The sequence below is a fragment of the Bubalus bubalis genome, chromosome 7 (assembly GCF_019923935.1).
Source record: "Bubalus bubalis isolate 160015118507 breed Murrah chromosome 7, NDDB_SH_1, whole genome shotgun sequence".
In the NCBI taxonomy this organism is placed as follows: Eukaryota; Metazoa; Chordata; class Mammalia; order Artiodactyla; family Bovidae; genus Bubalus; species Bubalus bubalis.
In genome coordinates this window covers 67,771,084-67,796,243 of record NC_059163.1, presented here as the reverse complement: position 1 = coordinate 67,796,243, position 25,160 = coordinate 67,771,084, and the positions used below count along the sequence as shown (strand labels likewise).

Genomic DNA, 25,160 nt, shown 5'->3' with positions numbered 1-25,160 from the left:
TTATAACCTAGCTTATACAGTGAAGAAGAAATGACTATTCTCCCCAGTAATTGTTTATAATATTAGAATTTTCTTAAATGATAGAGAATTGGCCAGTGGTTATCTCATATCATCCTTGGGAAAAGGTTTAAGCTTTGCTTATGATTTCCAGCAGCATAAATAAGAAATGACCCAGCTCAAGTTGGCCTTGCATAATAAGCTAAACTAAGCTTTGCTTTTATACTGAACTGATTTTGTCTACTTATGGAATTTTCAAGGCTGATCTTCATTTGTTTTTCATTTTATGTAGTTTTGTTCATTACTATTTTATTTCTGACTCAATTTCAAGAATATCAGCCTGATGAAAGCAGGCACTGCATTCATTTTATTCATTTTCTTGTCCTTGGAACAAAAGACAGTGCCTGATACATTATAGATATCCATTAAGATATTAGTTAATGACTGAACAAATGGATGAATGACAATTGTTTGAATGTTGCTGTTTATATCAGTCCTTAATTTTTTTTCTTTTTTTTTTAGTTTTGGAAATGTTGTATATCTGAATTACTCATCATGGAAGACTAGACATGCATAGCTATTGAACACTTAAGATATGACTAGTGTGACTAAAAAACTGAACTTTTAATTTAATTTTAATTAACCTAAATTTAATTTTAAATAGCTACATGTGGGTAGTTGCTAACATATTGGACAGTTTTAGGTATATGGGACAGAATCTATAGGGATGTTCTTTAAAAGATATGAATGAAAATATATGTATACAAGAGACATGGGGAAATGACAAGCCTGGAAAATCCCATGGATGGAGGAGCTTGGTAGGCTGCAGTCCATGGGGTCGCTAAGAGTCGGACATGACTGAGCGACTTCACTTTCACTTTTCACTTTCATGCATTGGAGAAGGAAATGGCAACCCACTCCAGTATTCTTGTCTGAAGAATCCCAGGGACAGAGGAGCCTAATGGGCTGCCGTCTATGGGGTTGCATAGAGTCAGACACGACTGAAGCACCTGAGGAGCAGCAGCAGCAGCAGCAGCAGAGTTCACACAAGTGAAAAATTTGGATAGTACAGTGATCATTATTTAAGTCCTTTGTCTCTGTTTGTCATATAGTGAATTGAGATAACCTATTGATTTTATTATTAGAACCTATTCACATTTACATTTTATGATTTAAAGTTTTCACAATTTGAATACTTCATACATGTTCCTATATACTACAGATGTTTTAGTCAACATCATTTTAATTCCCCCCCCATGGCTTTTTCTTTCATGACATGTATGTAAACTTAACCATTTTAATTAATTTCTTGTATCACCCTTATTAGAATAATATATATTTGTCTTTCACAATTGTATACTTACCACTTCATAGAGAAGTTAAGAGTGTATAAGAAACATTGTCAATAAATATTTGTATATCTAAATATATAATAAGCAAACTTTATATTTTAATATAAATGTAAATGTATTCTTGTAAATTTGGACATATCTTATACTACTTTTGTACCATTAGCTTTAAAAAAATATTTTAGTAATTCTAATTCTCTTGAGCCAAACAAATATTCCTAAGTTCTCTGAATATTCTCTTCTGCTTGACTTAATTTTGTTTTTGTAAAAGTTAAACTCATGTAACTCTATCTGCATCTAGAGTTACTATTTTAAAATTAAATCACATCGTCTAGATAATATTTATCCCTGATACCTTTCTTCAGCTTTGGAAACAGTGATGATTTCATTCATTTCTAATAATGCAGTACCACCTTGGTTAAAGACACTTTTGACTTATTTTCATTTCAAGCCAGGGAGACACACAGCACCACCTCTAGTCACTTCATACCACCTTCTTCAAGCTAGAGATCTTTGCAAACACAACTCAATAAAGAAAAAAATAATAATAATCAACCTATTATCTATGAAATGGTAAAATATTTTCTACTAAATACAACATCTAAAATTAGATCAATAATTTGAGAATCAACTAGTGGTCTAACGATTCTCTTAACCATGTTCTTGGGTCCTACTCTTTTCTGAAGGCAGATTTCTAGTTCTGGAAGAGTCCCATATACATTTTCAGTAGTATAGAGTAGAATGAGAAGGAAGTATTAGTAAAGCCCACCTTTCAGTTCTGAATACATCTCAGCCTCTTAGAGGGCATTTCATCATATCCCTGACCCCCTTTTTCCACATGCACAAAAACACACAAAGCTACTTCCCTGCTGTCCCAGTTGTTAAGATTCCACTTGCCAACAGAGGGGACAGGGATTCAATCCCTGGTCTGGCAAGATTCCACATGTTGCAGGGCAACTAAGCCTATCGGCCACAATTACTGAGCCCGTTTGCTACAAATACTGAAGCCCATGTACCCTTGACACCATCCTCCACCACAAGAAAAGCCACGAAATGAGAAGCTCACAGATCACAACTAGAGAGTAGTCCCCACTCGTTGCAACTAGAGAAACCCCACACAGAATCAAAGACATAGCACAACAAAATAATTTACTAATTAATTAATGAAAACACACACAAATAATATCAACATCATTTTTTCAAGACTGGCAGGCAAGGAATACAACTCAGCAGTAAGTAGTCAATTCTGCTGTCTTTACAGACATTCTCCCCCACTTGCATTTCATTGCATTAATTATCACAGCAGACCAGATCAGATTAGTCGCTCAGTCATGTCCGATTCTTTGAGACCCCATGAATCGCAGCACTCCAGGCCTCCCTGTCCATCACCAACTCTCGGAGTTCACTGAGACTCACGTCCATTGAGTCAATGATGCCATCCAGCCATCTCATCATCTGTCGTCCCCTTCTCCTCCTGCCCCCAATCCCTCCCAGCATCAGGGTCTTTTCCAATGAATCAACTCTTCACATGAGGTGACCAAAGTACTGGAGTTTCAGCTTTAGCATCATTCCTTCCAAAGAAATCCCAGGGCTGATCTCCTTCAGAATGGACTGGTTGGATCTCCTTGCAGTCCAAGGGACTCTCAAGAGTCTTCTCCAACACCACAGTGCAAAAGCATAAATTCTTCGGCACTCAGCCTTCTTCAAAGTCCAAAGACTTCAAAGTCTCACATCCATACATGACCACAGGAAAAACCATAGCCTTGACTAGATGAATCTTTGTTGGCAAAGTAATGTCTCTGTTTTTGAATATGCTATCTAGGTTGGTCATAACTTTCCTTCCAAGGAGTAAGTGTCTTTTAATTTCATGGCTGTAGTCACCATCTATAGTGATTTTGGAGCCCAGAAAAATAAAGTCTGACACTGTTTCCCCTGTTTCCCCATCTTTTTCCCATGAAGTGGTGGGACCGGATGCCATAATCTTCGTTTTCTGAATGTTGAGCTTTAAGCCAACTTTTTCACTCTCCACTCAACACCCCATGAAATCTTTACCAACTTAGCACCATCTTCTGCTACAGTATATTTGTGCCCCACTTACCTTGCAAGACTCAACTGCTAGAAGATAATGAGCCAGTTCCACCTCACCATCTGTGTTCTCAGATCATTCTCAGTGCCAACTGCATGTGACTTCAGACTGTGGTGAAGATCTCTACCTGTGAAAGGAGAGAGGGAAGAAAGGAGGATTAGAGAAAAAGAATACCAGACTGCAGTACAGTTCCAAGAAAGGAAAGACAAGTCCAGTGAGCAGTCCTTGGATGAAAGGTGGAAATATAAAAATATGGAAAACTAGTTCTTCCACCTGGAAATACAGAAAATTAGTTGTTTTGGGTGAGGAGGAGTTGACAATACATATCTATAGGATTATTTAATTTGTTATGGTCCTAAACTTCTGAGATAGAAACTTTGTAACTACAACCATATCACACGAAAGTAACTAGTTGAAAAGTACTGCATTCAATGTAAAAAAGTATTACACATCATTTGACAATAACAAATTATTTTCCTGAATTCAACTTTATTGAATTTACTTATCTAGGTATTACAGTTTTTTGCATGCTCAGATGGATTGAGGTAGAGAAAAAAATTGGTAGCAAGCAGAAACTTACTTATGTTTTATTCTATTTTATATCATGAATTGAAAATCATTTTGGCACAAAATTGTATAAATAATCATAGTCCATCCTTCCTTCAGGAAACTACTTTCTTCATGGTCAGCAATGATCTCTTTGCAAAGACTTAAATTAATTGTATTCAATCCTAATTTACCTGATCATCCTGTAGTATATGATCCTGTTGTCTCCCTTCAAAATTGAAAAACAACCAAGAGACTTTGGTTTCTAGCATCTCCTGTTTTGTTTTTGGCACTTCTTGGCCTCCATTGAGCTCATTTTTCCTTTCCTGGCCCTTTTATTTAGGCTTCTCTCAGGATTCTGTGATTTGTGGTCTATTTCATCATAACTTCATGTGTTTTGCATGAGCAATCAAATTTACTGTGATGGTTCTAAGTACATCTTTGTATTTCAGTTCCGTTCAGTTAGTTCAGTTGCTCATCGTATCCAACTCTTTGGGGCCCCATGAATCGCAGCACGCCAGGCCTCCCTGTCCATCATCAACTCCCGGAGTACACTCAGACTCATGTGCATGGAGTCAGTGATACCATCCAGCCATCTCATCCTCTGTCGTCCCCTTCTCCTCTTGCCCCCAATCCCTCCCAGCATCAGAGTCTTTTCCATTGAGTCAACTCTTCCCATGAGGTGGCCAAAGTATTGGAGTTCAATTTAGCATCAGTCCTTCCAATGAACACCCACGACTGATCTCCTTTAGGATGGACTAGTTGGATCTCCTTGCAGTCCAAGGGACTCTCAAGAGTCTTCTCCAACACCACAGTTCAAAAGCATCAATTCTTCGGCACTCAGCTTTCTTCACAGTCCAACTCTCACATCCATACATGACCACTGGAAAAACCATAGCCTTGACTAGACGGATCTTTGTTGGCAAAGTAATGTCTCTGCTTTTTAATGTGCTATCTAGGTTGTTCATAAGTTTTCTTCCAAGGAGTAAGCCTCTTTTAATTTCATGGCTGAAATCACCATCTAAAGTGATTTTGGAGCCCATAAAAATAAAGTCTGACACAGTTTCCCCATCTATTTCCCATGAAGTGATGGGACCAGATGCTATGATTTTAGTTTTCTGAATGTTGAGCTTTAAGCCAACTTTTTCACTCTCCTCTTTCACTTTCATCAAGAGGCTTTTGAGTTCCTCTTCACTTTCTTCCATAAGGGTGGTGTCATCTGCATATCTGAGGTTATTGATATTTCTCCCAGCAATTTTGATTCCAGCTCGTGCTTCTTCCAGCCCAGCATTTCTCATGATGTATTGTGCATATAAGTTAAATAAGCAGGGTGACAATATACAGCCTTGATGTACTCCTTTTCCTATTTGGAGCCAGTCTGTTGTTCCATGTCCAGTTCTAACTGTTGCTTCCTGGCCTGCATATAGGTTTCTCAAGAGGCAGGTCAGGTGGTCTGGTATTCCCATCTCTTTCAGAATTTCCCACAGTTTATTGTGATCAACACAGTCAAAGGCTTTGGCATAGTCAATAAAGGAGAAATAGATGTTTTTCTGGAACTCTCTTGCTTTTTCGATATGACTTGAAAATCTTGTATTAATCATGTACTTCAGATGGTAAAGAACCAATGTGGAAGACCTGGGTTGGGAAGATCCCCTGGAGAAGGGAACAGCTACCCACTTCATTATTCTGGCCTGGAGAATTCCATGGACTGTATAGTTCATGGGGTTGCAAAGAATTGAACATGACTGAGCAACTTCATTTCACTTCACCTTTAGAGAAACAAAACTAATAGAATTTGTATAGATATGTAGAAAGGTATATATTATGAGGGATTGGCTTACACAATTATGAAAGCATAGAAATCCCTCAACCTGTCTTCCACAATCTGAAGAGCAGGAAAGCCTGCAATGTAGCTCTTGTCTAAATCAGTCGCTCAGTCGTGTCCGACTCTGCAACCCCACGAATCGCAGCACGCCAGGCCTCCGTGTCCATCACCAACTCCTGGAGTTCACTGAGACTCACGTCCATCAAGTCAGTGATGCCATCCAGCCGTCTCATCCTCTGTCATCCCCTTTTCCTCTTGCCCCCAATCCCTCCCAGCATCAGAGTCTTTTCCAATGAGTCAACTCTTCGCATCAGGTGGCCCAAGTACTGGAGTTTCAGCTTCAGCATCATTCCTTCCAAAGAAATCCCAGGGCTGATCTCCTTCAGAATGGACTGGTTGGATCGCCTTGCAGTCCAAGGGACTCTCAAGAGTCTTCTCCAACACCACAGTTCAAAAGCATCAATTCTTCGGCACTCAGCCTTCTTCACAGTCCAACTCTCACATCCATACATGACCACAGGAAAAACCATAGCCTTGACTAGACCCAACTCAAGAAAATAGCAAATTAGCCCTTCCACCACCATTTTGTTCTATTCAAGCATTCAATGGATTGGATGATTCCTCATATTTTTCTGAGACAGCTTTACTTAGTTCACCAATTTGAATGCTAATCTTTCCTAGAAACGCACTCAAATACACAAAGACCCAGAAATATGTCTTACTAATTGCTATTCCTCAGACCTGTCAAGTTGATACATAAAGTTAATCATCACAAAGCCATAATGCTATCTTAGTTATTGTTTCAGATCTTTGAAAATTGTACATCCATATATTCTACTATAATGACACTAATTGTACTTCAAATCAACATAGGCAATATAGGCACAACTTTCAAAATATATCTTGCCTCCTAATTTTTTTTTTTTAGATAGAATACAACTTAATTCTATACAAAAACGTATGGGCTTCCCTGGTGGCTCAGTTGGTAAAGAACATGCCTGCCAATGCAGGAGATGTAAAAGATGTGGGTTCAATCCCTGGGTTGAGAAGATGCCCTGGAGGAGGGCATGACAAACCACTCCACTATTCTTGCCTGGAGAATCCCATGGATAAAGGAGCCTGGTGGGCTCAGTCCATGTCACAAAGAGTCAGACAGGACTGAGCACAAACAATAACATTATACAATAAAGTATACAAACTCTATGTATAAATCTTGCTCACTTTTTGCTATGTACCTGATATAAATATATCAAAGATTAATATATAACACATTTCCAGATCTCTGATTGTGGATTCCGAAACCTAAATCCTAAAGCATCCTAAAGGATCCTCCCTGCCCCTTCCCAGTCAGTACTCTCAAGGTAGCATTACTTTGACTTCTGTCTACATATACTGATTTTACCTGATACTTTAAAAAATGATCCAAAAAAGAATCCTATGTGTTATTTTGGACCTGGCTTAGTTTGTGCATTATTGGACCTGAGAGATGCACCCATATTATTTTGTGTAGCATTGTTTCATTCTTTTTTATAGCTGAATAAAATTTCACTGTATAAATAGATCAGATTTTATATATCCATTCTTCCATCGGTGGACATTTGGGTTATAAATGAGTTATCAATTGCCGTGTAACAAATTTTCCTAAAACACAGCCACTTAAAATAACATTTGTTATCGCACAGTATCTCTGGGTCTGGAATTCAAAGTAGATTAGTTGCAAAGATTGGCTCAGGTTTCTCATGAGCTTGCCATCAAGCTGTCAGCCAGGACTTCAGTCTTCTGAAGATTTCACTGGAATGAAAGACTTACATTCAAGTTCACTCACATGGCAACTGGCCAACCTTGATTTGTGTTGGCCAGAGACTCATTCCATAGATTTCTTTCATGTCATATAGATGTCTCTATTTTTATCTGTTATTCCTGTTAAGTTCAACACAAATATCCTAATTTTTCTTTTTTATATAAAAATGGATCTATTCCCTGATTGATTATTTTATAGCCTTGACTCAGCTTTTGATCTTTCATGCTGTTATTCCAGGTACTTGAAGACAAGAGCTTATCGATAATTTTCAATGATATCATTTCATTGTGATATTTTGTGTACTGTTGCTGTTGTTTAGTCTCTCAGTCATGTCTGAATCTTTGTGACCCCACAGTTCGCAGCATGCCAGGCTTCCCTATCCTTTACTCAAACTCGTGTCCATTGAGTCGGTGATGTGATAAAACCATCTCATCCTCTGTCATCCCCTTCTCCTCCTGCCTTCAATCTTTCCCAGCATCAGGGTCATTTCCAATAAATCTGCTCTTCTTATCAAGCGGCCAAAGTATTGGAGCTTCAGCTTCAGTCCTTCCAATAAATATTCAGGGTTGATTCCTTTAGGATTGACTAGTTTAATCTCCTTGATGTTCAAGGGACTCTCAAGAGTCTACTCCAGCACCACAGTTCACAGCCATCAATTCCTCGGCACTTAGTTTTTTTGTTTTGTTTTGTTTTGTTTTGTTTCGTCCAGCTCTCATTTCTCTACTTGACTATTGGAAAAATCATAGCTGTGACTACATGGACCTTTATAGGCAAAGTAATGTCTCTGCTTTTTAATACACTCTCTAAGTTTGTCATTGCTTTTCTTCCAAGGAGGAAGCATGTTTTAATCTCATGGTTCTAGTCACTGTCCACAGTGATTTTGGAATTCAAGAAAATAAAGTCTGTCACTGTTTCCATTGCTTCCCCATCTATTTGCCATGAAGTGATGGGACTGAATGCCATGATCTTTGTTTTTTGAATGTTGAGTTTTAAGCCAGCTTTTCACTTTCCTCTTTCACCCTCATCAAGAGACTGTTTAGTTCCTCTTAACTTTCTGCCATAAAGGTGGTATCATTTGAGGTTGTTGATATTTCTCCCCACAATCTGATTACAGCTTGTGCTTCATCCAGTCCAACATTTCACATTATGTACTCTGGATGGTAAATAAGAACGGTGACAATATACAGCCTTGACCTACTCCTTTACCAATTTAGAACCAGTCTGTTGTTCCATGTATGTTTCTGACTGTTGCTTCTTGACCTGCATACAGGTTTCTAAGGAGGCAGGTCAGGTGGTCTGGTATTCTCATCTCTTGAAGAATTTTCCACAGTTTGTTGTGATCCACACAGTCAAAACTTTAGTGTAGTCAATAAAGCAGAAGTATATGTTTTTCTGATATTCTCTAGCTTTCTCTATGATCCAAAAGATGTTGGCAATTTGATCTCTGTCTCCTCTGCCTTTTTTTAAACCCAGCTTGCACATCTGGAAGTTTTCGATTCAAACACTGTTGAAGTCTGGCTTGAAAGGTTTTGAACATGACTTTGCTAGCATGTGAAATGAGTACAGTCATGTGGCAGTTTGAGCATTCTTTGGCATTGCCCTTCTTTGGGATTGTGTACCATAGATGCTTAATATATTAATTAAAAAAATAATAAATGGCTCTAAGACTTTGATACTTTCAACTCCTTGTGACAATGACAAATATCACTTCTCACTCATATGCATACCTTATTATCAAGTAAACATGCAATTAAGTGTGAATAACAACTCAAACAGTTCAAACTGCCTGCTTTCAATGATCAGAATCCCATGACAGATCAAGTTAATCTAGTATTTTAGTACAATTTCTAGTGTTTTAATACAGTTTCAGGTATTACAAATTAAATAAATCTCATAACTTTAGTGAATTTAATTACAAGGATTCACAGCTATTAATCTATTCCAAATGGTAAAACTCCCATAGTTGTCAGTTAGTCAATGCCATTAACACAATCAAGCCCATTGTTTATTTTGATGGCACATAAGACATTTTAAACTTTCTAAAAACTCTCTATTATGCTCACTTCTCCTTTATACTACTGAGTTCAGATCTACCCATTTTAATTATATCATTTTCTAAAGTGAAATTGTAAAATTGAGAAAATGTGTATTGTTTCAGTAACATAACTATGGAAATAGAAAAGACAAAACTGACAATGAGACTGGAGATTACCTGGTATAAGATGTACTATGAGTATATGAAAGTGAAAGTTATTCAGTCATGTCAGATTCTTTGTGACCACGTGGACTATACAGTCCATGGAATTCTCCAGACCAGAATACTGGAGTGGTTAGCCTTTCCCTTCTCCAGGGGATCTTCCCAACCCAAGGATCGAATTCAAGTCTCCCTGATTGTAGTATATTCACAATATCAAGTTCTTTAAAAACACAACAGAAAAAGGATATGTAAATTATTGTCTATGTGAGAAGCACAATGAAAAACATTCTTTATCTTGATAGAAATTATGTCACACTTCATATATTAATGCAATGATAATATTTGTGGTTTTATTTAATTTACTTGAACCTAGGATTCACATTTCGGAATATAATTTCTGCTTGTGTATTTTCCTTTCTGTGGTACACAGATGAAGAATGATTTTCATTGTGTTTCTCACATAGACAATAATTGACATATCCTTTCTCTGTTCTGATTTTTGAAAGAACTTGATATTGTGAGTATACTTCTAAATAAAGAATGTGTTATACAAATAACCAAAGTATTTCTAAATATTTTAATTATTAATTACAATATAATTACTACATACATTTTTTTCTAGCTCTCTAAGGTAAGAATACACAGAAAGTGAAAATGAAGTCACTCAGTCGTGTCCGACTTTAGCGACCCCATGGACTGCAGCCTACCAGGCTCCTCCGTCCAAGGGATTTTCCAGGCAAAAGTACTGGAGTGGGGTGCCATTGTACAAAAAAGATCTTCATGACCCAGATAATCACGATGGTATGATCACACACCTAGAGCCAGACAACCTGGAATGTGACGTCAAGTGGGCCTTAGAAAGCAACACTACAAACAAAGCTAATGGAGGTGATGGAATTCCAGTTGAGCTATTTCAAATCCTGAAAGATGATGCTGTGAAAGTACTACACTCAATATGCCAGCAAATTTGGAAAATTTAGCAGTGGCCACAGGGCAGGAAAAGGTCAGTTTTCATTCCAATCCCAAAGAAAGGCAATGCGAAAGAATGCTAAAACTACAGCACAATTGCACGCATCTTACACGCTAGTAAAGTAATGCTCAAAATTCTCAAAGCCAGGCTTCAGCAATGTGTGAACCGTGAACTTTCATATATTCAAGCTGGTTTTAGAAAAGGCAGAGGAACCAGAGATCAAATTGCCAACATCCGCTGGATCATCAAAAAAGCAAGGGAGTTCCAGAAAAACATCTATCTCTGCTTTATTGACTATGCCAAAGCCTTTGACTGTGTGGATCACAATAAACTGTGGAAAATTCTGAAAGAGATGGGAATACCAGACCACCTGTCCTACCTCCTGAGAAACCTGTATGCAGGCCAGGAAGCAACAGTTAGAACTGGACATGGAACAACAGACTGGTTCCAAATAGGAAAAGGAGAATGTCAAGGCTGTCTATTGTCACCCTGCTTATTTAACTTATATGCAGAGTACATCATGAGAAATGCTGGGCTGGATGAAGCACAAGCTGGCATCAAGATTGCTGGGAGAAATCTCAATAACCTCAGATATGCAGATGACACCACCCTTATGGCAGAAAGTGAAGAGGAACTAAAAAGCCTCTTGATGAAAGTGGAAGTGAAGAGTGAAAAAGTTGGCTTAAAGCTCAACATTCAGAAAACGAAGATCATGGCATCTGGTCCCATCATTTCATGGGAAATAGATGGGGAAACAGTGTCAGACTTTATTTTTCTGGGCTCCGAATTCACTTTAGATGGTGATTGCAGCCATGAAATTAAAAGATGCTTACTACTTGGAAGGAAACTTATGACCAATCTAGATAACACATTAAAAAGCAGAGACATTACTTTGCCAACAAATCCATCTAGTCAAGGCTATGGTTTTTCCAGTGGTCATGTATGGATGTGAGAGTTGGACTGTGAAGAAGGCTGAGTGCCGAAGAATTGATGCTTTTGAACTGTGGTGTTGGAGAAGACTCTTGAGAGTCCCTTGGACTGCAGTGTGATCCAACCAGTCCATCCTAAAGGAGATCAGTCCTGGGTGTTCACTGGAAGGACTTATGTTGAAGCTGAAACTCCAATATTTTGGCCACCTGATGCAAACAGCTGACTCATCTGAAAAGTTCCTGATGCTGGGAAAGTTGAGGGCAGGAGGAGAAGGCGATGACAGAGGATGAGATGGTTGGATGACATCACCGAGTTGATGCACATGGGTTTGGGTGGACTCTGAGAGTTGGTGATGGACAGGGAGGCCTGGTGTGCTGTGGTTCATGGGGTTACAAAGAGTCAGACACGACTGAGTGGTTGAACTGAACTGAACTGAAGGGAACTCATCTGCTACTGTCATATTAAAACTAGATCCAAGTTTATTAATTTAACTTTCAACATATTTTAAAAATTTAATAGGAATAAAGAACATGTGGCCTGAACACCGGGTTGATGCTTCAGACATTGTTTACCTGACTTAGAGATGAATGATTATTCATTTTTAGAAATATAGTAATGGATATGTAAATAATGTCATCTAAGTCCATGTGCTAAAGAGCATTACCAAATGCTATTAGTGAAAGTCAATATTACTGATTTTTAAATGCTTTCTTTTCCATTCATAAACTTTGTATATTTATGGCTTTCTTAACTTTTTAATTCAAATATTCATAGGACTTATGTCATCTCACAATCAATTTATCTTACCCAAAGCTTTTTTCTTGTAGAATGTGTTCTCTGCTAGAGAAAATTTACTTCAGCTAATCAAAGCACTTTGGCTGGTGTATTTTATTTCCATATTAAAAGAATCAAAAATCTCAGTGACAGAATTTTTGTGATCATTGTGTGATAACAAGATTAATTATTTTTTGCCATAATATGAAGTAATTTTTTATGAACAACAAGCTGGTTCTTAGCTCCAATAATTTCAATAACAAATCGATGTTCAAGGGACATTTAATAATATATAGTCTGATCTTTACTGTGCACTTCCCTGGTGGCTCAGATGGTAAAGAATCCACCTGCACTGCGGGAGACATGGGTATGTTCTCTGGGTTGGGAAGATTCCCTGGAGAAGGGAGAGGCAGGTCAGGAAGCAACAGTTAGAACTGGACATGGAGCAACAGACTGGTTCCAAATAGGAAAAGGAGTACATCAAGGCCGTATATTGTCACCCTGCATATTTAACTTATATGCAGAGTACATCATGAGAAACGCTAGGCAGGAAAAAGCACAAGCTGGAATCAAGATTGCCGGGAGAAATCTCAATAACCTCAGATATGCAGATGACACCACCCTTATGGCAGAAAGTGAAGAGGAACTAAAAACCCTCTTGATGAAAGTGGAAGTGGAGAGTGAAAAAGTTGGCTTAAAGCTCAACATTCAGAAAACGAAGATCATGGCATCTGGTCCCATCACTTCATGGGAAATAGATGGGGAAACAGTGTCAGACTTTATTTTTTGGGGCTCCAAAATCACTTTAGATGGTGATTGCAGCCATGAAAGATGCTTACTCCTTGGAAGGAAAGTTATGACCAACCTAGATAGCATATTCAAAAGCAGAGACATTACTTTGCCAACAAAGGTCCATCTAGTCAAGGCCATGGTTTGTCCAGTGGTCATGTATGGATGTGAGAGTCGGACTGTGAAGAAAGCTGAGTGCCGAAGAATTGATGCTTTTGAACTGTGGTGTTGGAGAAGACTCTTGAGAGTCCCTTGGACTGCAAAGAGATCCAACCAGTCCATCCTAAAAGAGATCAATCCTTGGTGTTCATTGGAAGGAATGATGCTAAAGCTGAAAATCCAATACCTTGGCCACCTCATGGAAAAGACTCTGATGCTGGGAGGGATTTGAGGGCAGGAGGAGAAGGGGATGACAGAGGATGAGATGGCTGGATGGCATCACTGACTCAATGAGCATGAGTTTGAGTGAACTCTGGGAGTTGGTGATGGACAGGGAGGCCTGGTGTGTGGCGATTCATTTGCTCGCAAAGAGTCAGACATGACTAAGTGACTAAACCAAACTGAACTGAACTCACTGCAGTATTCTGGGCTGGAGTATTCCATGTACAGAGGAACCTGGCAGGCTACAGTCTGTGTGGTCACAGAGTCAGACACTTATTGGAAAATTAAGGCCCAGAGATTTTAAGTGATTCATTTAAAGTCACAAATCACCCAGTGATATAGAGCTGTGACTGGCATCCAGGGCCAAACATGTCCTCTTTATAGTGCTTTCCATATTTTCCATTTAGTTCAGTTCAGTACTCATTCATGTCCAATTCTATGCAACCCCATGGACTGCAGCACGCCAGGCCTCCCTTCCATCACCAACTCCTGGAGTTTACTCAAACTCATGTCCATTGAGTCAATGATGATAACCAACCATCTCATCCTCATTATCCCCTTCTCTTCCTGCCTTCAGTCGTTCCCAGCATCAGGGTTTTTTCCAATGAGTCGATTCTTCCCATCAGGTGGTCAAAGTATTGGAGCTTCAGCTTCAGCATCAGTCCTTTCAATGAATATTCTGGACTGATTTCCTTTAGGATGGACTGGTTGGATCTCCTTGCTGTCCAAGGGACTCTCAAGAGTTTTCTCCAACACCACAATTCAAAAGCGTCAATTCTTCAGTGCTCAGCTTTGTTTATAGTCCAACTCTCACATCCATACATGACTATTGGAAAAACCATAGCTTTGACTAGATGGACTTTTGTTGGCAAAGTAATGTCTCTGCTTTTTAATATGCTGTCTAGGTGGGTCATAACTTTTCTTCCAAGGAGCAAGAGTCTTTTAATTTCATGGCTGCAGTTACCATCTGTAATGATTTTGGAGCCCCAAAAAATAAAGTCTGTCACTGTTTTCACTCTTTCCCCATTACCTTTAGAAAATTCTTGCATTATGGCCTTGGTTAGTCCTTTTTCAATGGTAATGTGTTATTGCTGCTGCTAAGTCACTTCAGTCGTGTCCAACTCTGTGCGACCCCATAGACGGCAGCCCACCAGGCTCCCCCGTCCCTTGGATTTTCCAGGCAAGAATGTGTTATTATATTTACATAAATAAGTATCATAGAACTGTAATTCAGGATAAGCTATGAAAAACATCTAATACAGTTTTCAAGATGTCCTTTTGGTTTTTCAGTAATTTTCAGTCGCATTTCCTCCAAAGTTATCTAAGTATCTAAGTTTTCATAGCTTCTATTTTTTTTTTTTTGCTATACTAAAGATTCTTTCCAACTTAGATAAGGGAACATTCATCCATGGTGAAAATATGAATTATTGCAACTACTTTGGTGTACAGCTTGATAATCTCAATTTAAAATCAGTAATCCTTTTTAATGGCTGAATAATACTCCAAAAACTAATACAGTTATGTAAATTTTAAAAATAAAATTAAATTAAAAAAAAATCAGTAATCCTAATTCTACACGTTTATCAGGCCTAAAAAACATGTAGTAAAAAAAAAAACTAGAAGTAGCTTACCTACATGAAATTTTAAAATAGAAATAAAATACATATTTATAAATATTAAAACAGTATATTTATAAATTATAAAATAACATGCTACATTTGATAAATAGAATATCATGATTATTAACAACAAAAAAGTTTAAGTGACAATTGCAAAAGACTGGGTTTAAGTTAAAAATAAAAAGTGTAAAACATTTTTAATCTTATTTAAAATTATAATGTTTATGTATGTTGTGTAATGTATGTAGAAACTATATACATTATCTATATAAAGACTTGCAATTTTGGTAGTAAGATTACCCTCATAGTCATTTCAGAATTAAGAAGTTTGGGGATAGAGAAAGTTAGTTTTAAAGTTTGTTAGTAGTTGTAGGTTCATAGCAAAATGGAGTCGAAAATACAAAAAAGTACCCACATAATCTTGAGTTTTAAACGTTAGCTTTGGCTTTTCTAAGACATGTTTTTTTTATTATGTGTATAAAACATTTTATAATCTAGTTGAAAGAAGAAAAACTTTAAAAATATAATTAATGAATATCAATTAAAATTTGACTAAAGGGTATACAATTTAAAGGTACAAGCATCAATTAAGATGGAATCAATGCATATATTTTGTTTTGCTTTATGTACGATATTTGAATTCTAAGTTTTTGTAAAAATAATTCACTATATTGTTGTCTTCATGTCCATTTGTTTTTCTAATTTATTTTTACCCTATCATTTAGGTTTCACATATAAAAGTGTAAAATCCCTTGATTAAAATATAATGAAGCAGATGTCACATAATTTCTCAGGGTGGTGGTGATGATGAAGATGGGGGAGGTGCATAGATTAGAATTAAATAGACCAATACATAAGTATATACTCAAGATGCAGGTTTGATATGAGTTCCATTCAGCAGAGCTCGTTTTTAACATAAATTATAGCATTCATTCTTTAGAACATTTCAAATATCACCCTCTCAGTGATGTGTGATCCATTACTTGTAGATAAGCCACATTCACCTCTCTCTAAGTCTTGTAGTATTTATAATCTCTTTCAAAATGTGCTACTTATCCACAGATTCTTACATTTTCTCTTACTATTTGCTAGCTATGGGCTTCCTTGATGGCTCAGGTGGTAAATAATCTGCCTGCAATGCAGGAGACCCAGATTCAATCCCTGGGTTAGAAAGATCTCCTGGAGAAGGAAATGTCAACCCCCTTCAATATTCTTACTTGGACAATTCCATGGACAGAGGAGCCTGGCGGGCTACACATAGGGTCACAAAAAGTCAGACACAATTGAAAAGCTAACACACATTTCCTAGCTATAGCTTCAACTGTATTTGAAGTTTTCTTCCTGAGTACAGAAATCAGTTTTAGGGCTCATTTCATTTTCCTCAATATTGATTGTTAACATTACTACTTTGACTTCCAAAATCTACTCTTATTTTCTGAGAATACCATCTTTATTTCCTCTTGCTCATCTTCTTGCTTCCCTAAAACCTGTAAGATTATATGCAGTCAGAATGCGAGCTATAGTCAAGTTGCATGCCCTTCTCTAGTCACCAGAATATATTGAAAGTTAGATGTGTGTCTCAATTTTTCACTTCACCTCATTGACAAGTACAGTTTTCATCATGTAGCTCTATCCATGCAAGCAAAGAACCCATCTAGTATCTTTTAACTAGGTTTAATAAATATAAGCAAATGGTAACAATGATTTTAGTGCTACAGTAGTGAGAAAAGCTGGAGAAGGCAATGGCACCCCACTCCAGTACTCTTGCCTGGAAAATCCCATGGACAGAGGAGCCTGGTGGGCTGCAGTCCATGGGATGGCTAAGAGTCAGACACGACTGAGTGACTTCACTTTCACTTTTCACTTTCATGCATTGGAGAAGGAACTGGTAACCCACTCCAGTATTCTTGCCTGGAGAATCCCAAGGATAGGGGATGCTGGTGGACTGCCCTCTATGGGGTCGCACAGAGTTGGACACGACTGAAGCGACTTAGCAGCAGCAGTGAGAAAAGCATTTTGGGTCTTATTTTTACAGTAGTTTCAAAACTTCTCCTTCTATACAGCACCATTGATAAAACATCTATGTTAAAGATGAACAGTTTCTCTACCTTGAGGGCCACCCAGAGAGGGTCACAGCGTTACATGGAGAAGAGAAGAGGGAGGAGGGAGTTAGAGGTGACCTGAATGAGATGAAGTGGAATCAATAGAGGAGAGAGTGGGTTAGCCAGTAATCACTTCCTTATGTGCACTCCACACCTGGACCACTCAGAAATGTTCATGGAGTTATACAGAGGAGAGAAGAAGGAGGAAGGAGACAGAGGTGGCCAGGAGGATAAAAGGGGGGAATGAAAAGGAGGGAGACAGATCCAGCCAGTAATCAGTTCCCTAAGTGTTCTACCCGTCTGGAACACACAGAAATTCACAGAGTTGGGTAGAGTAGAGAGGGGTTAGGAAGGAGACACCAGTGACCTGGTGGAGAAAAAGGAGAGTCCAAAGGGAGAGAGAGCAGTCAAGCCAGTAATCTCACTCCCTAGTGAAAAATGGGTCCTGAAGATTGGGTTCTTAAAGGTACAAAATTGGTAACAAATACATAAAAGCAAAAATTAAATATCTAGAGTAGAGTTTGGAATTTCAAAAATACGATGATAAAGAAAAGAAGAAGGAAAAGAAAGAGAGAAAAAAACGAACAAACAAAAACAAACAAGGTCGCAAAAATTATAAAGAGAATATAGGTACAAAATTGATGACTAATACCAAAAAGCAAAAGTTAAAAATTTAGAGTAGAGTTTGGAATTTCAGATATACAATGTTATATAAAAGAAGAAAAGAAGAAAAAAAAAAAGTCACAGAAATTATAAAAAAAAAAAAAACTATAGGTACAAAATTGATAACAAATACCAAAAGCTAAAATTAAAAATCTAGAGTAGAGCTTGGAATTTCAAAAATACAATGTTAAAGAGAAGAAGAAGAAGGGAAAAAAAAAAAAAACAAGGTCAAAAAGTTATAAGAAATATATATATGAAGTTTGCTGTAAAAAAAAAGGGGGGCCTTTTTTTTTTTTTTGCAAAATAGGTTATAAAAGTGAAAATTAAAGGAATAATAGAGGACTTAATTTTTTTAATTAAAAAAAAAAGAAAGAAAGAATGATCGTAAAAATAGTAAAAATATATCTAGGCCTTTCTCTGGTTTTGTTGTGAGTATTGTGGGTTCAGTTCATTTTTGGCTAGTTCCTTGGTCCGACTTATATTTCTCAAGATCTATAGGCCCCTTCCTATCTAGTCAGTAGTAACCACAGGGTTTTAATCTATTGCCTGTAGCTTCCAAGACGGTTCCCTCTGTTATAGCTTCTTCTGTTTGCTGGTCTCTTCAGTGTCTGGTTTCCACCCTGACACAAAGGGGATGGTGGAGGATACTTTTTTTTTTTTTTATAGGCTCACTTGTTCAGTCGCGCTGTTGGGAGGGAGGGAGGGATGCTGCAAATAACACTGGCGTGTGCTGGCAGTGCCTCACCCACACTGAGACTGCCCCTGCTCATGGCGCATGTAGCCTCCCTGCCCACACTTCTCAGGCTCTAGGTTGCTCTGCCATGGCTGGCACTGTGCTGCCTGTACCTCCCAGGTCCAAGCCGCTCAGGTTCAGGCACTCGGGTAGTCCTCAGAGGCGCAGACTCGGTTGGGCCTGCATTTTGTGCCCTTCCCAGGTCCGAGTAGCTCAGGTGATGAGGTGTTTGGCGAGTGTGATTGCTGCGACTTATCACCTCCCCATCACTCGCTTATCTAGGTGTACAACCAGCGCACCTTCTCAGGCAGATGTTGACCGTCCAGACCCCCAAGAAGTTTTAGTTAGCAAAGAAGCCTGCTTACAGTTTTATAGATAATGTCTCTCTGGGGCTGCAATTACCCCCTTCCAGTTCTGGCTGCCTGTCACCAGAGGGGGAAGGTCTGCAGCCGGCTATCTCTGTTCAGTCCTTTGTTCCGTGCGCGGGCCTGGCGGTGTCTTAGGTTAGGGCTGGTTTTTCGCGTGGTAGATATCCCACAGTCTGGTTTACTAGCCCAAATTATTTTGCTCAGATAGCGCTCAGGGTATTCAGGCCAGGTCCTTACCCTAAGTGATGTAGCCCGTGCCGTGCCTCCCTGCCCAGCCCCCGCTTGCTAATGGCGGATGCAGGCATCTGCGCTGCTTTTCCTCTGTGGGGAGTTACCATAGGGCTCGCAATAAAAATAAGACCAATAACTGGAAGCAGGAGGCTTAAGTCCAAACCCTGACTCCAGGGAACTCCTGACTCCAAGGAACATTAATTGACAGGAGCTCATCAAACGCCTCCATACATACACTGAAACCAAGTACCACACAAGGGCCAACAAGTTCCAGGGCAAGACATACCAAGCAAATTCTCCAGCAACAAAGGAACACAGCCCTGAGCTCCAAGATACAGGCTACCCAAAGTCACCCCAAAGCCATAGACATCTCATAACTCATTACTGGACACTTCATTGCACTCCAGAGAGAAGAAATCCAGCTCCACCCACCAGAACACTGACACAAGCTTCCCTAACCAGGAAACCTTGACAAACCACCTGTACAAATCCACACGCAGCAAGGAAACACCACAATAAAGAGAACTCCACAAACTGCCAGAATACAGAAAGGACACCCCAAAATCAGCAATTTAAACAAGATGAAGAGACAGAGGAATACCCAGCAGATAAAGGAACAGGATAAATGCCCACCAAACCAACAAAAGAGGAAGAGATAGGGAATCTACCTGATAAAGAATTCCGAATAATGATAGTGAAATGGATCCAAAATCTTGAAATCAAAATGGAATCACAGATAAATAGCCTGGAGACAAGGATAGAGAAGATGCAAGAAAGGTTTAACAAGGACCTAGAAGAAATAAAAAAGAGTCAAAATATAATGAATAATGCAATAAACGAAATTAAAAACACTCTGGAGGCAACAAATAGTAGAATAACAGAGGCAGAAGATAGGATTAGTGAATTAGAAGATAGAAATAAATGAATCAGAGAGGATAAAAGAAAAACGAATTAAAAGAAATGAGAACAATCTCAGAGACCTCCAGGACAATATTAAACCCTACAATATTTGAATCATTGGGGTCCCAGAAGAAGAAGACAAAAAGAAAGACCATGAGAAAATACTTGAGGAGATAATAGTTGAAAACTTCCCTAAAATGGGGAAGGAAATAATCACTCAAGTCCAAGAAACCCAGAGTCCCAAACAGGATAAACCCAAGGCAAAACACCCCAAGACACATATTAATCAAATTAACAAAGATCAAACACAAAGAACAAATATTAAAAACAGCAAGGGAAAAACTACAAATAACACACAAGGGAATTCCCATAAGGATAACAGCTGATCTTTCAATAGAAAGTCTTCAAGCCAGGAGGGAATGGCAAGACATACTTAAAGTGATGAAAGAAAATAACCTACAGCCCAAATTATTGTACCCAGCAAGGATCTCATTCAAATATGAAGGAGAAATCAAAAGCTTTTCAGACAAGCAAAAGCTGAGAGAATTCTGCACCACCAAACCAGCTCTCCAACAAATACTAAAGGATATTCTCTAGACAGGAAACACAAAAATGGTGTATAAATTCGAACCCAAAACAATAAAGTAAATAGCAACGGGCTCATACTTATCAGTAATTACCTTAAACGTAAATGGGTTGAATGCCCCAACCAAAAGACAAAGACTGGCTGAATGGATACAAAAACAAGACCCCTACATATGTTGTCTACAAGGGACCCACCTCAAAACAGGGGACACATACAGACTGAAAGTGAAGGGCTGGAAAAAGATTTTCCATGCAAATAGGGACCAAAAGAAAGCAGGAGTAGCAATACTCATATCAGATAAAATAGACTTTAAAACAAAGACTGTGAAAAGAGACAAAGATGGTCACTACATAATGATCAAAGGATCAATCCAAGAAGAAGATATAACAATTATAAATATATATGCACCCAACACGGGAGCACCACAATATGTAAGACAAATGCTAACAAGTATGAAATGAGAAATTAACAATAACACAATAATAGTGGGAGACTTTAATACTCCACTCACACCTATGGATAGATCAACTAAACAGAAAATTAACAAGGAAACACAAACTTTAAACGATACAATAGACCAGTTAGACCTAATTGATATCTATAGGACATTTCATCCCAAAACAATGAATTTCACCTTTTTCTCAAGCGCACATGGAACCTTCTCCAGGATAGATCACATCCTGGGCCATAAATCTAGCCTTGGTAAATACAAAAAAATAGAAATCATTCCAAGCATCTTTTCTGACCACAATGCAGTAAGATTAGATCTCAATTACAGGAGAAAAACTATTAAAAATTCCAACATATGGAGGCTGAACAACACGCTGCTGAATAACCAACAAATCACAGAAGAAATCAAAAAAGAAATCAAAATGTGCATAGAAACGAATGAAAATGAAAACACAACAACCCAAAACCTGTGGGACACTGTAAAAGCAGTCCTAAGGGGAAAGTTCATAGCAATACAGGCATATCTCAAGAAACAAGAAAAAAGTCAAATAAATAACCTAACCCTACACCTAAAGCAACTAGAAAAGGAAGAAATGAAGAACCCCAGGGTTAGTAGAAGGAAAGAAATCTTAAAAATTAGAGCAGAAATAAATGCAAAAGAAACAAAAGAGACCATAGCACAAATCAACAAAGCCAAAAGCTGGTTCTTTGAAAGGATAAATAAAATTGACAAACCATTAGCCAGACTCATCAAGAAACAAAGGGAGAAAAATCAAATCAATAAAATTAGAAATGAAAATGGAGTGATCACAACAGACAACACAGAAATACAAAGGATCATAAGAGACTACTATCAACAATTATATGCCAATAAGATGGACAATGAGGAAGAAATGGACAAATTCTTAGAAAAGTACAACTTTCCAAAACTCGACCAGGAAGAAATAGAAAATCTTAACAGACCCATCACAAGCACGGAAATTGAAACTGTAATCAAAAATCTTTCAGCAAACAAAAGCCCAGGTCCAGACGGCTTCACAGCTGAATTCTACCAAAAATTTAGAGAGGAGCTAACACCTATCCTGCTCAAACTCTTCCAGAAAATTGCAGAGGAAGATAAACTTCCAAACTCATTCTATGAGGCCACCATCACCCTAATACAAAAACCTGAAAAAGATCCCACAAAAAAAGAAAACTACAGGCCAATATCACTGATGAACATAGATGCAAAAATCCTTAACAAAATTCTAGCAATCAGAATCCAACAACACATTAAAAAGATCATACACAATGACCAAGTGGGCTTTATCCCAGGGATGCAAGGATTCTTCAATATCCGCAAATCAATCAATGTAATACACCACATTAACAAATTGAAAAATAAAAACCATATGATTATCTCAATAGATGCAGAGAAAGCCTTTGACAAAATTCAACATCCATTTATGATAAAAGCTCTCCAGAAAGCAGGAATAGAAGGAACACACCTCAACATAATAAGGGCTATATATGACAAACCCACAGCAAACATTATCCTCAATGGTGAAAAATTGAAAGCATTTCCTCTAAAGTCAGGAACAAGACAAGGGTGTCCACTTTCACCATTACTATTCAACATAGTTTTGGAAGTTTTGGCCACAGCAATCAGAGCAGAAAAAGAAATAAAAGCAATCCAAATTGGAAAAGAAGAACTAAAACTCTCACTGTTTGCAGATGACATGATCCTGTATATAGAAAACCCTAAAGACTCCACCAGAAAATTACTAGAACTAATCAATGACTATAGTAAAGTTGCAGGATATAAAATCAACACCCAGAAATCCCTTGCATTCCTATACACTAATAATGAGAAAACAGAAAGAGAAATTAAGGAAACAATTCCATTCACCATTGCAATGGAAAGAATAAAATACTTAGGAATATATCTACCTAAAGAAACTAAAGAGCTATATATAGAAAACTACAAAACACTGGTGAAAGAAATCAAAGAGGATACTAACAGATGGAGAAATATACCATGTTCATGGATTGGAAGAATCAATATAGTGAAAATGAGTATACTACCCAAAGCAATTTATAGATTCAATGCAATCCCTATCAAGCTACCAACGATATTCTTCACAGAGCTAGAACAAATAGTTTCACAATTTGTATGGAAATACAAAAAAACCTCGAATAGCCAAAGCTATCTTGAGAAAGAAGAATGGAATTGGAGGAATCAACCTACCTGACTTCAGGCTGTACTACAAAGCCACAGTTATCAAGACAGTATGGTACTGGCACAAAGACAGAAATATAGATCAATGGAACAAAATAGAAAGCCCAGAGATAAATCCACACACATATGGACACCTTATCTTTGACAAAGGAGGCAAGAATATACAATGGATTAAAGACAATCTCTTTAACAAGTGGTGCTGGGGAATCTGGTCAACCACTTGTAAAAGAATGAAACTAGAACACTTTCTAACACCGTACACAAAAATAAACTCAAAATGGATTAAAGATCTCAATGTAAGACCAGAAACTATAAAACTCCTAGAGGAGAACATAGGCAAAACACTCTCCGACATACATCACAGCAGTATCCTCTATGACCCACCTCCCAGAATATTGGAAATAAAAGCAAAAATAAACAAATGGGACCTAATTAAACTTAAAAGCTTCTGCACATCAAAGGAATCTATTAGCAAGGTGAAAAGACAGCCTTCAGAATGGGAGAAGATAATAATAACAAATGAAGCAACTGACAAACAGCTAATCTCAAAAATATACAAGCAACTCCTACAGCTCAACTCCAGAAAAATAAATGACCCAATCAAAAAATGGGCCAAAGAACTAAATAGACATTTCTCCAAAGAAGACATACAGATGGCTAACAAACACATGAAAAGATGCTCAACATCACTCATTATCAGAGAAATGCAAATCAAAAGCACTATGAGATACCATTTCACACCAGTCAGAATGGCTGCAATCCAAAAGTCTACAAGCAATAAATGCTGGAGAGGGTGCAGAGAAAAAGGAACCCTCTTACACTGTTGGTGGGAATGCAGACTAGTACAGCCACTATGGAGAACGGTGTGGAGATTCCTTAAAAAACTGAAAATAGAACTGCCTTATGATCCAGCAATCCCACTGCTGGGCATACACACTGAGGAAACCAGAAGGGAAAAAGACACGTGTACCCCAATGTTCATTGCAGCACTGTTTATAATAGCCAGGACATGGAAGCAACCTAGATGTCCATCAGCAGATGAATGGATAAGAAAGCAGTGGTACATATACACAATGGAGTACTACTCAGCCATTAAAAAGAACACATTTGAATCAGTTCTAATGAGGTGGATGAAACTGGAGCCTATTATACAGAGTGAAGTAAGCCAGAAAGAAAAACACCAATACAGTATACTAACGCATATATATGGAATTTAGAAAGATGGTAACAATAACCCTGTGTACGAGACAGCAAAAGAGACACTGATGTATAGAACAGTCTTATGGACTCTGTTGGAGAGGGAGAGGGTGGGAAGATTTGGGAGAATGGCATTGAAACATGTGTAATATCATGTATGAAACAAGTTGCCAGTCCAGGTTCAATGCACAATACTGGATGCTTGGGGCTGGTGCCCTGGGACGGCCCAGAGGGATGGTGTGGGGAGGGAGGAGGGAGGAGAGTTCAGGATGGGGAGCACATGTATACCTGTGGCGGATTCATTTTGATGTTTGGCAAAACTAATACAGTGTTTCAGGTTTAAAAATAAAATAAAATAAAAAAAAGAAAAGCATTTTTGGGGAACAAACAAGAACTGATAAAGAGTAATAACAAGTAGAAAAAGAGGCTAGTGATGGCCATTCAGTTC

The 25,160-nt window shown here is 38.1% G+C and overlaps 1 long non-coding RNA gene across 1 annotated transcript in view; it reads right to left on the bottom strand.

Moving 5' to 3' along the window:
• LOC123334445 overlaps positions 1-25,160 on the bottom strand; it is a 111,503-nt gene that overhangs the window by 12,564 nt on the left and 73,779 nt on the right. The window contains exon 2 of the long non-coding RNA XR_006552299.2: positions 3,445-3,559. This is a non-coding gene — a long non-coding RNA (uncharacterized LOC123334445). The remainder of the gene's footprint in view (positions 1-3,444; positions 3,560-25,160) is intronic.